The sequence below is a fragment of the Heterodontus francisci genome, chromosome 1, assembly GCF_036365525.1.
Source record: "Heterodontus francisci isolate sHetFra1 chromosome 1, sHetFra1.hap1, whole genome shotgun sequence".
Lineage (NCBI taxonomy): Eukaryota > Metazoa > Chordata > Chondrichthyes > Heterodontiformes > Heterodontidae > Heterodontus > Heterodontus francisci.
In genome coordinates, this window is record NC_090371.1 from 115,255,635 (window position 1) to 115,274,389 (window position 18,755).

Here is an 18,755-nt window from a genome sequence, read left to right on the forward strand (position 1 = left end):
TTCCACCTTGCAAATGTGCTTTGTTGCATAATCTTTCTTCTGAGATCTCCCAAAATCCAACTGAACAGTGTAGGACAGGTGATTTCCCTCACTCCCTGAAAAATTAGTGTCATCTTACGTTTTCTTTTGCCAGTAAGTGCATGCCAAGGCATAGGGAATAGTAATCCTTTCTGATAATAAAAGGAACAACACTGCCTGCTGATGAATGGCAACCTGAGTGCAATCAATTGTACCTTGTACGTGATTGGTACGTGATTGATCGGCCTCTCCTACTTGTGCTGTTGGACTTGATACACATTGACACAAGGTAGAAGATGGCCTCTGATACTCAGTTATGCAACAGCAAACTTCATACTGCGTGATCCTGCTGATGCGTCCTTCTGGTGCCTGCAAGAACCTAGTGGTGGTAGAAATGGAGTGTGTTTGCCATATTCATTTCTACTTCATGCCACATGAGTCTTACTTCTTTGTATCAAGTGTGGGTACAGGGCATGGCAAAAATCTGAATGTGTGTCCCCGTCAAAGTACTGCTTCTTTCAAGGCTGTTTCTGCCTGAGGTCCAGGTAGGAAACATGTTGTGAGGACTCGCTGCATTGGGTACTAAGTGTGATTTCTCGGTTCCAACCCACACAGCAAAATAAAATCCATCGGCGATAATGTGTTATCATTGGCTGACTATTTTAACAGTTTAAATGCTCATGAATGCACTAACTTATTGGTCCCTGCATATCTGTACATTCATCTTTCTATGACGGTGAAGGATATCTTGAAAACCAAAGTCACTGCCTTTTACCAAATGACTGTTGATTTTCTTTTGTCAGTCCTCTGCTGGTAAATCTTTGTAAGCCTCTTAAAATTAGAATAATAATCTCTGATGATTAGAACATTTGTTGAAAGAAACTGTAGAAATTTGGCTCCCTGCCAGATGCTGATTTCTTTTACTTGTATGATATCTTTCCAACATTTTTCTAGCTTTTTTTCTATGTGGTTCGTTTCATATTTGACCTATTTTGGGATGTTGCCAGATTCATTGGCCAACAGCTCAGATATTTTATCCATAGACAAATATACAAAACTTGTTCCGATGAGACTTTTTAAATTTGATAATTTTTTGACCCACTATCCAAAAAAAGTAAGGACATGGAAAAATGATATAGCTTCATTTAATTGGTATTGAAAGAGTGCATCTTGGATTGAAACAAATGTCAAGGAAAGTTATGGTGAATGTCTTTGTGCAACTTTTGTTCATTGCAATTTTTGTTTTAGAAAATGGATAACATATCTATGTCTGACTTTTCTGTACGTCATGTGTTACACTTTTGATAGAATTTGACCCAAAGGAAGGTAACAAGCAGAAATAATTCACAAAATAATCAGATTGGCTTTTGGTGCTTTGCTTAAAGTTATAAAGTGTGAGATGTACAATTGATAAAATCAGTTGGACAGTTACGAATATTCATTTTCTAATATTAAGAAAATGTGCCACTGCATGGAATTTAGAAGAGTTCAAAACCCCATACTTTATTGATTTTTGTTTTTGTTCATATAATAGATAATATATAGTCGAGAATTATGGTAAATGGAGGGAGCCCATTGCACCCATTCCTCTTAATGCAAGGATGCTTAATCTTTGGGAGTTGTTGACTTGATATATGCAGAACACAATTGATTATGTAGAAATGCGAGCTCCCATACACAGGCCCCATGCCCAAACAATGTGATTCCATAAATAAACTATGCAAGAACCTCGATATAGAAAATATAAGTTGTTGTAAGGATATGCTGGAAAATTTCTCTGGTGATCCCGGCTAGGACTCAGACCTGCATCTCCAAGTGTGCCAAACATCTGTCACTCTGAGTTTTGGCATGCCGTGTATATCCCTATGTACAAGGCACTAAGCAGAAGGGAGGCCAAAGGAAATTCCCAGCATGAGAATTCCCCTTCCCTAAGCCTACCTTCTCTAACATCATAGGCTATATTTGAATCAGACAAGGGATTTGATTTAAAAAGCCCTGACTAAATGTTGTCTCCTAGGCTAGGAACCAGCAAATCTAGGCCCCAGCTAATTTTCCAAATGCTCCACGGAACAACCAATGAAATGGCATTGGCCTTGCCTTGCTAGGCCCCATATAACTCTGTGTCCTATATGTTTAAAAGATGTTTGCCAGGTCATTTCTATTAATTCACATCAAAAGTAAGCTTGATTTAAATTATAATCCAGCCTTATAGAATAAATATAATCATGCTCTGCAGTATGTCCATAATATTATGCATAAATTAATGATCAATTGTTGGCCTAATATATAGAGTACTTGATTTTATTTCCTTGAAAACCTGAGGGTACCCCAGGTGCACTTTTGGCACCATATGTTGTTACTTATGTTAGTTGGCTGCTTGCCTTGAAAAAGCACCTGACACAACTGCGCAACTTTGTCGCAGGTGTTAAGATATTGATGTTTCGAAGTTAAATTAGTTTGAGTAGGAACTGAAAGAAGTATTGTTTGATGGGCTTTGCCAACAATTTCAGCTGATAATGCAACCAGAAGATCCCAAGTAATGGGAGCTTCTTATTACAGGGGAGGGGGTTGTTTGGTTGTGAGGGTGGGGTGGACGGGAGAGGCTTGAAGCCTGAGGCCCACTCAACACCTGGTGAATGCCTGTGTGAGCATTTTGAGCACATTGAGCCAATACACCAACTACATGCAAATTCATTAAAGCTCCAAATTTCATGAAAGTGAGGAGAACGTCCCATAATATGGCTGGGCTGCTGGAGTGCCTGAAAAAAATACTGCCCAGTAATCCTGCCCCTGACCCTTTTGGTAGTATATACACTAATCAGGATGGTGTATGAATTTGTGAGGAACCTAGAAATGAGGATATCCTCAATTTGTTGCTGCCCTTGTCCTTCTGAGTGATAGAAGTTGCAGGGGTGTCTGAAGTGAGAGACAGAGAGGAGCGGAGCCTGAGGAGCAGCAGGACCTGAAGTATAAAAAGCGCGCCAAAAACCTGTGTGGGAGAGAGGCAGAGAGGAGTGGAGCCCGAGGAGCAGCTGGACCGGAGGAAAAATCGAAAAGTGACATCAGAGTGACGTAACATTGAACAGTAAGAGCAGGGAAACAGAGAGCAGCTGGGGTCAGTATTCAGGTAAGTTTTTAATTTAATTTAGTTTAATTTAATTGAATCAATATAGAGTAAGACTTGATTGATTTATAAGCACATAAACTAAAGACTAAAGCAGTTTAAAAAAAAACTAAAGACCAGTAGGAAATTTAAATAAATTAAAATCTAATTACATAAAATAGAGATGCAGGACCAGGTGACGTCTTGTACCTGCATGATGTGGGAGCTGGTGGACCCCATTGTGGTTCCTGGTGAACACATCTATAGTAAGTGTTGGCTGCTCAAGGAACTCCGGCTCAGAGTTGATGAGCTGGAGTCTAAGCTTCGGACACTGCGACACATCAGGGAGGGGGAGAGTTACCTGGACGCTGTGTTTGAGGAGGCAGTCACACCCCTTAGATTAACTACCTTGAATTCGGCCAATGGTCAGGGACAGGAGAGTGTGACTATGAGTGAAGCAGGTAGAGGGATCCAGGAGGTAGTGCTGCAGCAGTCTCAGCCATTGTCCTTGTCCAACAGGTTCGAGATTCTTGCTCCCTGTGTGGACGAGAGCAGGGACTGTAGGAAGGATGAGAAAACTGACCACTGTGGAACAGGAAGCCATTCAAATGGGGGGGAGAAAAGAGAAATGTAGTCATAATCGGGGATAGTATAGTTAGGGGTATAAACACTGTTCTCTGTGGCCAGGATTGAGAGTCCCAAAGGCTCTGTTGCCTACCTGGTGCCAGGGTTCAGGATATCTCATCTGGGCTGCTGAGGAACTTGGAGTGGGAGGGGAAATATCCAGTTGTCGTGGTCCACGTAGGTACCAACGATATAGGTAGAATGAGGTTAGAGGTTCTGCTGAGGGAATATGAGCAGCTAGGTGCTAAATTAAAAAGCAGAACCAAATAGGTAATAATCTCCGGATTACTACCTGAGCCACGAGCAAATTGGCAAAGGGTCAATAAGATTAAAGAGGTAAATGCGTGGCTCAAAGATTGGTGTGGGAGAAATAGGTTCGAATTTGTGGGACATTGGCACCAGTACTGGGGAAGGAGGGAGCTGTCTGATGGGACGGGCTCCACCTGAACTATGCTGGGTCCAGAGTCCTAGCGAATTGCATAACTAGGGCTGTAGATAGGGCTTTAAACTAAATAGTGGGGGGGAGGGTTCAGTTGCATGGAAAAACAGGAAGTTAAAGGAGAAGGTAGGAATGCAGGTTAGTGGTGAGGTTGATTGTTACCAAACTGCAAGAAGTATACTGGTTAAACCAGAAGAGAGAAGTAATAAACAGGCAGAATAAAGCATCAGTGCTGAGGGACAGGTTAGGGGGTATAGCCCAAATAAGAGTTCTATATACAAATGCACGGAGTGTTAGGAATAAACTAGATGAGCTGCAGGCACAAATTCACATGGAAGATTATGATGTGGTGGCCATTGTGGAGGCGTGGCTGCAGGATAGTTGGGATTGGGAACTAAATATACCTGGTTATAAAGTTTACAGGAGGGACAGGGAAAATGGCAGAGGGGGTGGAGTAGCCTTACTGATCAGAAATAATATCACCTCATTAATGAGGGAGGATATAATGAGAGGAAAGCATCCAGGGGAAACCTTATGGGTGGAATTGAGGAACAGAAAAGGATCTAAAACTGTAATAGGTGTTGTGTATAGACCCCCTAGTAGCAGTGTGTTAGATTGTATAAATGCACAAATTAGGCAAGTGTGTAACAAAGGCAGAGTAGTAATAAAGGGGGGTTTTAACTTGCACATAGATTGGGAGAGGCAGACGAGCACCTGTCAGAAAGGTAGTGAATTTCTGGAATGTGTCCGGGATAGTTTCCGACAGCAATATGTCCTAGATGTAACAAGGGGACAGGCAATATTAGATTTAGTTATGAGTAATGAGCCACATTTAATTAGTAGCCTAACTGTGTGTGAACATTTATCAAATAGTGATCACAACATGATCGAATTCAAGGTAGCGTTTGAAAGTGAAAAGCATGAATCAGCTACTAGAATTTTAGACTTGGGTAAGGCTGACTTTACCAGGATGAGACAGAGACTGTCTACGGTAAACTGGGTAGATCTGTTAATGGATCAAACGACTGAAGAACAGTGGAGAATATTTAAAGAAACATTTCACAAAATACAGAGCGAGTATATACCCCTGAGAGGAAAAAGCTCCACTTCACAGAAAAAAACAGCCATGGACAACTAAAGAGATTAGGGATAGCATAAAACAAAAAGAAAGGGCTTACAAAAATGCAAAACGCAGCACAGATCCGGCCAAATGGGATCGATACAAAGACCAGCAAAGGGTTACAAAGCAGCTTATAAGAGCTACTAAAAGAGATTATGAAAGGAAACCTGCAAGGGACATCAAAATCAATAAGAAGAAATTTTATAGTTACATAAAGGGAAAGCGGGTGATCAAGAGCAATGTAGGCCCACTAAAAGCTGAAAATGGAGATATTGTCATTGATAATGGGAAAATGGCAGACATGTTGAACAATTACATTGCCTCAGTATTTACAGTTGAAAAGGAGGATAACTTGCCGGAAGTCCCGAAAAGATTAATAGCCGAGAGGGGACAGGGACTTAATACAATTAACGTAAGTAAAATATCAGTAACAAGGAAATTAATGGAACTAAAGAGTGAGAAATCCCCAGGACCTGACGGTTTCCATCCGAAGGTGTTAAAGGAAGTAGGGGAGCACATTGTAGATGCCCTAACTAAAGTCTTTCAGAGTTCCCTAGATTCAGGAGTGGTCCCTCTGGATTGGAAAGTTGCACATGTCACTCCACTTTTTAAGAAGGGTGAAGGGGGAACCAAGGAAATTACAGACCAGTTAGCCTGACATCTGTGGTGGGCAAGTTGCTGGAGTCTATATTCAAGGATAGGGTGACTGAACACCTAGAAAAATTTCAGTTAATCAGGGACAGCCAGCATGGATTCATGATGGGAAGGTCATGCCTGACAAATCTCATTGAATTTTTTGAAGAGGTGACTAAGGTCACAGGGGTGACAGGGGAATGTCTATAGATGTTATTTATATGGACTTCCAGAAGGCATTTGATAAAGTCCCACATAAGAGACTGTTAACTAAGGTAGAAGCCCATGGAGTTGAAGGAAAATTATTGACATGGTTAGGAAGTTGATTGAGTGACAGAGAGTGGGGATAATGGGTAAGTACTCCGATTGGCAGGATGTGACTAGTGGTGTCCCACTAGGTGGGCCTCAATTATTCACATTATTTATTAACGGCTTGGATGATGGCATAGTAAGTCATATATCCAAATTTTCTGATGATACAAAGTTAGGCGGCATTGTAGACAGTCTAGATGATAGCATAAAATTGCGAAGAGATATTGACAGACTAGGTGAGTGGGCAAAACAGTGGCAGATGGATTTCAATGCGGGCAAGTGTAAGATTATCCATTTTGGACCAAAAAAGGATAGAGCAGCATACTTTCTAAATGGGAAGAAGTAAAGTACAGTGGATGTCCAAAGAGACTTGGGGGTTCAGGTGCATAGATCTTTAAAATGCCATGAGCAAGTGCAGAAAATAATCAAAAAGGCTAATGGAATGCTAGCCTTTATATCTAGAGGATTGGAGTATAAAGACACAGAGGTTATGCTGCAGCTGTACAAAACCCTGGTTAGACCCCACTTGGAGTACTGTGAGCAGTTCTGGGCACCACACCTTAGGAAGGATATATTGGCCTTGGAGGGAGTGCAATGTAGGTTTACAAGAATGATACAGGGGTTAAGTTACGAGGAGAGATTACACAAATTAGGCCTGTTTTTGCTAGAATTTAGAAGGTTAAGGGGTGATCTGATTGAAGTCTTCAAGATATTAACAGGAAAAGACAAGCTAGATAAAGATAAACTATTTCCACTGGTTGGAGATTCTAAAACTAGGGGGCATAGTCTAAAATTAGGACCAGATCGTTCAGGGGAGATGTTAAGAAGCACTTCTTCAGGCAAGGGTAGTAGAGGTTTGGAACTCTCTCCCACAAACAGCAGTTGAAGCCAAAACAGTTGTTAATTTTAAATCTGAGATAGATAGATTTATGTTAAGCAAAGATATTAAGGGATATGGGCCAAAGACAGGTATATGCAGTTAGGCTGCAGATCAGCCATGATCTCATTGAATGGCGGGACAGACTCAAGGGGCTGAATGGTACATTCCTATGTTCCTATGTTTCTAGTAACCTTGGCAAGTTGCTGCAGTGCATTCTGTGAATAGTATATACTGTAGCAATACTGTGCTGGTGCTGGAGTCATTCACCACCATTTTCAGGTACTACCACCCCACTCCTGCGAGATGGAAGGTTTTAAAATCCACCCCTTTGTGTGGGACCTCATTTGAATAATTTTATTATTGTAATTAGGATTATTTTTTACCTGCAACGCCACCTCCATTTACAGCCAGAAATTGGACGTCACAAAATTCAATGGACTGGAGGTGAGGTCTGGTGCTGCACTCGTTTACCTGTAAGGCTGCACGCCACTGGTAAATCCTTGTAAAATTGGGACTTGAAGATGTAAGCTACCGATCTATGATAGGATTCTCTGTCCTGCACAATCATAGCATCATAGAATCATGCAGCACAGAAGAAGGTAATTCCACTCATCATGCCAGTGGCGGGCTCTCTGAAAGAGCTACAAATTAGTCGCACACCCTTGCTCTTCCCCTATAGCCCGACAATTTTTTAAAAGTATGTATTCAATCCCCTTTTGAAAGTTACTATTGAATCGCGGCTACTGCTCTTTCAGGCATTGCATACAAGATCCTAACAACTTGCAGTGTTAAAACATTTCAACCCATCTCCACCGTGATTTCTTTTTGCCAATTATCTTAGTTTTCTTTTAACAAGTTTGAAACCCATGGGATAAAAGGGGAAGTAGCAGCATGGATACAAAATTGGCTAAGGGATAGAAAAATGAGCTGTGGTGAATGGCTTTTTTTGGACTGGAGGGAGGTATACAGTGGAGTTACCCAAGGCTCAATACCAAGACCACTGCTGTTTTTGATATGATTTAGACTTGGGAGTGCATGGTACAATTTCAGATGAGACGAAACTTAGAAGCATAGTAAACAATGAGGAAGATAATAAATTTCAAGAGAACATAGACAGGGTGGTGAAATGGGTTAACACATGACAAATGAATTTCAACGCAGAAAGGTCTGAGGTGATACATTTTGGTAGGAAGAATGAGGAGAAACAATTCATGTTAAATGTTACAATTTTAAGGAGGGTGCAAGAAGAGACAGACCTGGGGGTGCTTCTGCAAAAATGTTGGAGGTGTCAGGACAGGTTAACTAAACAGTTAATATAGTATAACGGATTCTGAGCTTTATAAATTGAAGCAGAGAGTACAAAAGCCAGAAGATTATGCTAAAACTATACAAAACACTAGTTTGGCTCCAGCTGGAGTATCGTCACCAATTCTGGGCACCCCACTTTAGGAAGGACATGCCGGCTTTGGAGAGGGTACACAAAAAATTTACCAGAATGCTTCCAGGAATGAGGAATTATGGTTATGTGGAGAGACTGGAGAAGTGGGAGCAGAGAAGGTGAGAAGGAGTTTCGATAGTAGTGGCAGTACAGTGGTGCAGTGGTTAGCACCGCAGCCTCACAGCTCCAGTGACCTAGGTTCAGTTCTGGGTACTGCCTGTGCGGAGTTTGCAAGTTCTCCCTGTGACTGTGGGGGTTTCTGCTGGGTGCTTCGGTTTCCTCCCACAGCCAAAGACTTGCAGGTTGATAAGTAAATTGGCCATTGTAAATTGCTCCTAGTGCAGGTAGTAGGAGAATTGTGGGGATGTGGTAGGGAATATAGGATTAATGTAGTATTAGTATAAATGGGTGGTTGATGGTCGGCACAGACTCGGTGGGCCGAAGGGCCTGTTTCAGTGCTCTATAATGTGCTAAAGGTGTTAAAAACATGAAGGGCTGAATTTTGTTGGGCTCCGTGGTCAGGGAGGCCAGAAGATGGCAGCTGCAGCAGCCTGCCACGGAGGTCGACGCCAGGTTTGCCGGGCCTGATCTTCCCAGCAGTGGTGAGGCTCTGTGGTGGCCTCCCCCCCGCAGCTTGGCGACGGGACCTGACTTTATAGTTACAAATAGCCTACATTATTATGCATCCCTGTGCGATTCCACCATCAGTTTAGGATCTTCTGCTGAACTTGCAGGTACTCACGTGCCTTCACTTTCACGTCCCAGAAAAGCCGGTGCCACCGAGGCGAGAGTACGTGGAGCCTGTGAAGATTGGTAAGTACTGTCCTACTCTCCAGTTCTTTGCAAAGCTGAGTTAAATCGCCTGATTGTCTGAGCTCGGCATCCATGGAGTCGGCTGGGTGGGTGGGTGTTGGGAAGGGGGTCTGTACTCTGCATCCATGAAGTTGTGGGGGGTGGGGGGTGGTTTCCATACCTTTATTCCTTAAAAGGGTCACTCTGTGCCCTTGAATGGTTGGAAGTGGGTCTAGGGGGCTCACCCTGCATTCGGGCAACCATGTTTGGGGGTGGGGGGGGAACAATGGAAGTGGATTAACCCTTTATGTGGGAGGGGGAAGGCTCAAATGTAAAATGTTATAAGCTCCTGTTGCTGGTGCTCCAATGCAGGCAGCTGGTATGATATTATGGTGGTCAGGCTGTCTCGCTCTTATTTAAAGCTAAGACGGGCAACGTCATGCCATATCATACAGCTCATGCTGGAACACAGCTGAAGCACAAATTTGCTTAACTCTCTGCCCAGATAGGTGCCATTGACCTTGTGAGGGAACTGAGTTGAGCTCGAGCATAGAGATGGGGATAGTCCATCCTATCTTTCTGGATCCTCGTGCCGTGATGAGGCATATCTGCCGGAGGTGGAACCAAGAGGCAGGCGCAGCCCATGTGGAAGCTCTCAGACCTGAGCAGCAGCAGCCACCAAGGCACATTCTAGCCCAGAGGCGCCAGCGGGTCTATAGGACTTGGGTGACTTACCAGCAGATGTCGGAGTGCCGGTGTCAGAGGTGACTGCGGATGTCCTGGTAACAGGAGGTAGAAATGTAGCAAGCAACATTAGAAGGTAGGCGAAACAAAGGCGAGCAACAACTAAGTTTAGAATGCAGAATAATGTCAAGAAGATAAGGTTAAGGGCACTCTACCTAAATACACGCAGCATTCACAACAAGGTAGATGATTTAAAGGCACAAATAGAGGTAAATGGGCATGATCTAATTGCCATTACAGAAACGTGGTGACAGGGTGACCAAGACTGGGAACTGAATAGTCAAGGATATTTCACATTTAGGAAGGACAGGCACAAAGGAAAAGGAGGTGGTGTTGCGCTGATAATAAGGGATGGGATCAATACATTAGTAAGGGAGAATCTCAGATTGGAAGAACAACATGTAGAATTCATTTGTGTGGAGCTAAGAAACAGCAAGGGTAAGCAAACACTGGTAGGAGTTGTTTATTGGCCACCAAACAGTAGTGGTAGTGTGGGGCATGGTATTAACCAGGAGATTAGAGAAGCATGTAGCATGGGTAATACAATAATTATCGATGACTTCAATCTGTACTTAGACTGGATAAACCTAGTGAGCGTTAATACTGTGGAGGATGAGTTTCTGCAGTGTGTCAGGGATGGGTTTCTAGAGCAGTATGTTCAGGAACTGACTAGAGAACAGGATATTTTAGATCTAGTATTATGGAATGAGAAAGGGTTAATGAATAATCTTGTAAAAGAACCTTTAGGGATGAGTGACCATAATATGATAGAATTTTACATTATATTTGAAAGTGAGGTAGTCAATCTGAAGCCAGGGTGTTAAATTTGAACAAAGGAAATTATGAAGGTATGAGGGGCGAATTGGATGAGGTGGATTGGGGAAATGCATTTAAAGGTATGACAGTGCATAGCCAAAGGATAGTCTTCAAAGAATTATTATATAGTTTACAGCAATGATACATTCCTTCAAGGCACAAAACCCCCAAAAGTAAAGGCAGTCAACCATGGCTAACAAAGGAAGTTAAGGATTGTATAAGATTAAAAGAAAAGGCCTATAAAGTTGCTAGAAATAGTAGTAAACCTGAGGATTGGGAGGATTTTAGAATACAGCAAAGGAGCACCAAGAAACTGATAAAGAAAGGGAGACTAGAATATGAATGTAAACTAGCAAAAAACATAAAAATAGACTAAAGCTTCGATAGGTATGTAAAAATGAAACGTTTGGCTAAGACAAATGTGGGTCCATGACAGGCAGAGTAAGGAGAATTTATAATGATGAATAGAGAAATGGCAGAGACACTTTGTGTCTGTTTTCACTGAGGAAAATACAAGAAATCTCCCAGAATTAGAGATTCAAGGGACGAGGGAGAATGAGGAATTGAAGGAAATTGTATTAGTAAGAAGGTTGTATTGGAGAAATTAATGGGGCTGAAGGTTAATAAGTCCCCAGGACCTGATATTTTATATCCCAGAGTGCTGAAAGAGGTAGCTACTTGAGATAACAGATGCCTTGGTGATCATCTTCCAAAATTCTATAGATTCTGTAATGGTTCCTATGGATTGGAAGGTAGCAAATGTCATCCCACTATTTAAGAATGGAGGGAAAAAGAAAACAGGGCCTTACATCAGTTGTAGGGAAAATGTTCTATTCTCAATCTATTCTAAAGGATGTGATAAATGGATACTTGGGTAATAATGATCTGATTGGGCATAGTCAACATGGATTTATGAATGGAAAATCATGTTTGACGAACCTGTTGAAGTTTTTTGAGGATGTTACTAACAGAATTGATAAAGGGGAGTCGGTGGACATAATAAACTTGGATTTTCAGAAGGCTTTTGATAAATTCCCCCACAGGAAGTTGGTTAGCAAAATTAAAGCACATGGAATAGGAGGTAATATACTGGCATGGATTAAGGATTGGTTAACAGGCAGAAAACATAGAGTAGGAATAAATGTGCCATTCTCACGTTGGCAGGCTGTGACTAGTGGGGTACTGCAAGGATCAGCACTTGGGCCCCAGCTGTTCACAATGTATATCAATTATTTGAATGTGGGGACGAAGTATAGTATTTCCAAGTTCGCAGATGACAGAAAACTAAGTAGGAATGTGTGTTGTGAAGAAGATGCAAAGTGGCCTCAAGGGAATTTGGACAGATTTAGTGAGTGGGCAAGAATGTGGCAGATGGAATATAATGTGGAAAAATGTGAGGTTATCCATTTTCGTAGGAGGAATATAGGTTCAGTGAATTTCTTAAATAGTAAGGGATTAGAAAGTATAGATGTACAAAGGGACCTGGGTGTCCTTGTCAATAAGTCACTGAAAGCTAACATGCAGGCGCAGCAAGCAATTAAGAAGGCTAATGGTATGTTAGCCTTTATTGCAAGAGAATCTGAGAACAGGAGTAGGGAAGTCTTGCTTCAATTGTATAGAACCTTGGTTGGACCACACTTGGAGTACTGTGTGCAATTTTGGTCCTCTTACCTTAGGAAGAGCGAATGCAACGAAGGCTTACCAAACTCGTTCCTGGGATGGCAGGACTGTCCTATGAAGAGAGATTGGGGAAACTGGGCTTGTATTCGCTAGAGTTTCGAAGAATGAGAGGTGATCTCACTGAAACCTACAAAATACTTAAAGGGATAAACAGGGTAGATGCAGGTAAGATGTTTCCCCTGGTTGGGGAGTCTATAACCAGGGGACACAATTTCAAAATAAGGGGGAAGCCAGTTCGGACAGAGATGATGAGAAATTTCTTTCCTCAGAGGGTTGTGAAACTTTGGAATACTCTATCCCAAAGGGTTATGGAAGCTCAGTCATTGAGTATGCTTAAAGCAGAGATTGACAGATTTCTAAATACCAATGACATAAAGGGATATGGTGATAGTGTGAGGAAAAGGCATTATAGTGCATGATCAGCCATGATCGTATTGAATGGCGGAGCAGGCTTGATGGGCTGAATGGCCTACCCCTGTTCCTATGTTCCTATGTCCAGATAGGCGGTGACACATCTCTGCACACTGCTGAATACTGACCTCCAGCGACTGGGCTTTTTGGACATCCTATGCCTGTGGCCCTCAAAGCGACAGTGGCTCTAGACGTCTATGCCTCTGCATCATTCCAGGGATCCACCGGCGACTTGTACGGGGTTTCGCAATCAGAAGTACACTGCTATATCAGGGAGGCCACCGGTTCCTTGTACAGGAGGGCTGGCGACTATGTGCGCTTCAGGACGGACCCTGAGAGTCAGGCCCAGAGGGTCATTGGATTTGGAGCCACTGTGGGATTCTCACAGGTGCAAGGAGTCATTGACTACACACATGTGGCCATCAAGGTTCCTTGGAGCAATCAGCCACATACCTCAATAGAAAGGGCTTTTACTTGCTCAACGTGCAGCTAGTTTGTGACCACAGAAAGCACTTCCTGCCAGTGTGTGCCCACTTCCCAGGCAGCTGTCATGACTCATTCATCCTGCGCCACTGCTGTTCACTCCACTAGCTCAAATTCAGAGGTGAACTCTTGGGGACAAGGGCTATCTCTTGCTGACATGGCTTCTAACGCCTGTGAGGAACCCCAGCAGTGATGCAGAAGAGCGCTACAGCACTAGCCGAGCTACCATCATGCAGGCCATCGGTATGCTGAAGATGTGCTTCCACTGCTTGGATAGATCGGGTGGAGCCCTACAGTACGCATCAGACAGGGTTGGGCTCATCATTGTGGTGTTCTGTATTCTGCACAACATTGCGGTCCAGAAGGGGGAGGCCTTGCAGGATGAAGAGTTACGGGAGCAGGACACATCTGGGATGATGAGGACACAGGAGGGCACCCAGGAACAACCACGCATGGGAGCACAGAAAGCATTGATGGAGGGCAAACATGGCGAGTGGCAAGCAAGGGATGTCACACAGCACTTGATCATTGAGCACGTCCACGATCCCTGAAGTGCAACATTTGCTCCTCACACCACACACCACCGTCCTGCAGCTAGTCTGAAGTCTTCTGCCTCTGTAACATCTGTCTCTCCAGCATGACTGGCAGCAGCTGACTGAGCCATTGCCCATGTGACTGCATCCGTGCAGTGCCACATCATGCATATTGGCAAGGCAATGATGTTATTCCTTACATTGGCAGTACTGTCAGGCTAATGATGTAATGGAAGGACACATAAGCGACATATTGTGGCATGCATCATTCACACAGGAAATTATACAATTTTCAGAGAAGCACATTTACTTAAATTGCATATAACATAGCCATCTGAGACATGAATACCCATATGTGTCAAGGTGTCTTTTTAAAATGTTGCGGGTGCTCCTTCGCTAGCAGCTGGACCAGAGGCAGGCTGCTGAGCAGGACGCCCCTTGGCCTGGGATGAATTCAGTGGTCGTGCTCTGTGCGCCTGAGGCCTGGAGGGCCCCGGCTGCCTGAGGGCCTCCTTCGCCAGTGCAGTGCTGTCCTCAGGTGTCGTGGATGCTGGAGCGGGACTCACCGGCGGAGGGGCTTAGGTGTTCACATTAGAATCACCTGAAGACAGGAGCGGCGGCGGCTGGCAAACCTGGGCAGAAGCCGAAACATAGAAACATAGAAAATAGGAGCAGAAGGAGGCCGTTCGGCCCTTTTAACCTGCTACGCTATTCATAATGACCATGGCTGATCATCTAACTCAGTAACCTGTTCCCGATTTCGCCCTATACTCTTTAGACCCAAGAGCGATATCTAACTTCTTGAAAACATACAATGTTTTGGCCTCAACTGCTTTCTGTGGTAGTGAATTCCATAGGCTCACCACTCTCTGGGTGAAGAAATTTCTCCTCATCTCAGTCCTGAAAGGTTTACCCCGTTTCCTTAGTCTATGACTCCTGGTTCTGGACTCCTCCACCATCGGGAACATCCTTCCTACATCTACCCTGTCAAGTCCTGTTAGAATTTTATAGGTTTCTATGAGATCCCCCCTCACTTTTCTGAACTCCAGCGAATATGAACCCAACCAACTCAATCGCTCCTCATACGTCAGTCCCACCATCCCAGAAATCAGTCTGGTAAACCTTCGCTGCACTCCCTCTATAGCAAGAACATCCTTCCTCAGATAAGGAGACCAAAACGGCACACAATATTCCAGGTGTGGTCTCACCAAGGCATGGTATAATTGTAGCAAGACATCCCTGCTCCTGTACTCGAATCCTCTCGCTATGAAGGCCAACGTACAATTTGCCTTTTTTACCACCTGTTGCACCTGCCTGCTCACCTTCAGTGACTGGTGTACGAGAATACCCAGGTCTCGCTGCATATTTCCCTCTCTCAGTTTATAGCCGTTCAGATAAAAGTCTGCCTTCCTGTTTTTGCTACCAAAGTGTATAACCTCACATTTATCCACATTATACTGCATCTGCCATGCATTAGTCCACTCACTCAACTTGTCCAAATCACCCTGAAACCTTTCTGCATCCTCCTCACTACTCACCCTCCCACCCAGTTTTGTATCATTTGCAAATTTGGAAATATTGTATTTAGTTCCCTCATCTAAATCATTAATATATATTGTGAATAGCTGGGGTCCTAGCACCGATCCCTGCGGTACCCCACTAGTCACTGCCTGCTATTCGGAAAAAGACCCATTTACCCTACTCTTTGTTGCCTGCCTGCCAACCAGTTTTCTATCCATCGCAATACACTACCCCCAATCCCATGTGCTTTAATTTTACACGCTAATCTCTTATGTGAGACTTTGTTGAAAGCCTTCTGAAAGTCCAAATAAACCACATCCATTGGCTCCCCCTCATCAACTCTACTAGTTACATCCTCGAAGAATTCTAGTAGATATGTCAAGCATGATTTCCCTTTTGCAAATCCATGCTGACATTGCACGATTCTACCACTGCTCTCTAAGTGCTCTGCTATTAAATCTTTGATAATGGACTCTAGAATTTTCCCCACTACTGACGTCAGGCTGACTGGTCTATAAAAATTCCCTGCTTTCTCTCTACCTCCCTTTTTAAATAGTGGGTTTACATTAGCTACCCTCCAATCTGTAGGAACTGTTCCAGAGTCTATAGAATCTTGGAAGATGACCACCAATGCATCCACTATTTCTAGGGCCACTTCCTTAAATACTCTGGGATGCATACCATCAGGCCCTGGGGATTTATCGGCCTTCAATCCCATCAATTTCCCCAACACCATTTCTCTACTAATATTGATTTCCTTTAGTTCCTCTCTCTCATGAAGCCATTTCTGGTATGATATTTGTGTCCTCCTTTGTGAAGACAGAACCAAAGTATGCATTTAGTTGGTAAGCCATTTCTTCGTTCCCCATAATAAATTCCCCTGTTTCTGACTGTAAGGGACCTACATTTGTCATCACCAATCTTTTTCTCTTCACATACCTATAGAAACTTTTACAGTCTGTTTTTATGTTCCCCGCAGGCTTGCTCTCGTACTCTATTTTTCCCTTCTTAATCAATCCCTTGGTTCTCCTTTGCTGAATTCTAAACTGCTCCCAATCCTCAGGTCTGTTGTTTTTCCTGGCAAATTTATATGCCTCTTCCTTGGATCTAATACTATCTCTAATTTCCCTTGTAAGCCATGGTTTGTCTACCTTTCCCATTTTACTTTTGCACCAGACAGGGAGAGACAATTACTGCAGTTCATCAATGCGCTCTTTAAATGTTTGCCATTGCCTATCCACCGTCATCCCTTTAAGCAACGTTTCCCAATCCATCTTAGCCAACTCGCGCCTCATACCTTCGTAGTTTCCTTTACTAAGATTCAGGACCCTTGTCTCAGAATAAATTACGTCACTCACCATCTTGATGAAGAATTCTATCATGTTATGGTCGCTCATCCGCAAGGGGTCTCGTACCACTAGATTGTGAATTATTCCTCTCTCAGTACACAATACGCAGTCTAGGATGGCCTGTTCTCTAGTTGGTTCCTCAACGTATTGGTCCAGAAAACCATCCCGTATACACTCCAAGAATTCCTCCTCTACGGTATTGTGACTAATTTGATTTGCCCAATCTACATGCAGATCAAAGTCACCCATAATTACAGATGTTCCTTTATCGCATGCGTCTCTAATTTCCTGTTTAATGCCATTCACAACATCACCACTACAGTTTGGGGGTCTATATACAACTCCCACTAACGTTTTTTGCCCCTTAGTGTTACTCAGCTTCCACATCGTCAGAGCTAATATCTTTCCTCACTTTTGTGTTGATCCAAAGCAGGAGCTGTAAAAGAGAGGGCGGGGCTCGAGGCCCTGACTTCCCTGAAGATAGGAGTGGCGGTGGCTGGTGGAGCTGTTCTCTCTCTCGACGCACGCTGAGACTCGAAAAAAGCCTTTCAGTGACATCACAGGAAATCTGCAAGGTGATTGGTTGGGTGAGTAGCAGCTGTAAGTGCATTTAAATAGCTTAAAAAAGGGGAAAGTTTTTTTTTGTTGGAAAAAACCTCTAGTGATAAGATGAGTACTACTAAAGTGATTTTTTTAAATTCAGTGCAAACGAGACTCCAGGATGGTATGTTGCCTCCCTGGTGCTAGGGTCAAGGATGTCACGGATCAGCTGCAGGACATTCTGAAGGGGGACGGTGAACAGTCAGAGGTCGTGATACACATTGGTACCAACGACATAGGTAGAAAGAGGGAGGATGTCCTGTAACAAGAATTTAGATTGTAATGGGTAGAACAAGGCCTCTAGTGTAATTAGTATTTTTTAATTAAGGGAGTAACTAATTAATCTAAGGCTCAGTCATGGCAGGAGAGCTCAGCCATCTGATGTGCTCCTCCTGCGCTATGTGGGAAATCAGGGACGCTTCCAGTGTCCCTGACGACCATGTGTGCAGGAAGTGTATCCATCTGCAGCTACTGACTACCTGCATTACGAAGCTAGAGCTGCGGGTGGATTCACTGTGGAGCATCTGCGATGCTGAGAACATCGTGGATAGCACGTTTAGCGACGTGGTCACACTGCAGGTAATGGCTGCGCAGGCAGAAAAGAGATGGGTGAACACCAGGCAGAGTAGTAGGCACAAGCAGGTAGTGCAGGATTCCCCTGTGGCCAGATATACCGCTTTGGATACTGTTCAGGGTATGACCTCCCAGGGGAAAGCAGCAACAGCCAAGTTCGTGGCACCACGGAGGGTTCTGCTACACAGCAGGGGAGGAAAAGGGGCGAAAGAGCTATAGTGATAGGGGATTCGATCGTAAGGGGTGCAGATAGGCATTTCTGTGGCTGCAAACGAGACTCCAGGATGGTATGTTGCCTCCCTGGTGCTCGGGTTAAGGATGTCACGGATCAGCTGCAGGACATTCTGAAGGGGGACGGTGAACAGTCAGAGGTCGTGATACACATTGGTACCAACGACATAGGTAGAAAGAGGGAGGATGTCCTGCAACAAGAATTTAGGGAGCTAGGTAGCAGATTAAAAAGCAGGACCTCAAAGGTTGTAATCTTTGGATTATTCCCTGTGCCACGTGCTAGCGAGTATAGAAATAGGAGGATAGAGCAAATGAATGCGTGGCTGAGGAGATGGTGCAGGAGGGAGGGCTTTAGGTTTCTGGATCACTGGGTCTGTTTCTGGCAAAGGTGGGACCTGTACAAGTTGGACGGGTTGCACCTGAACTGGAACGGGACCAACATCCTTGCTGGGAGG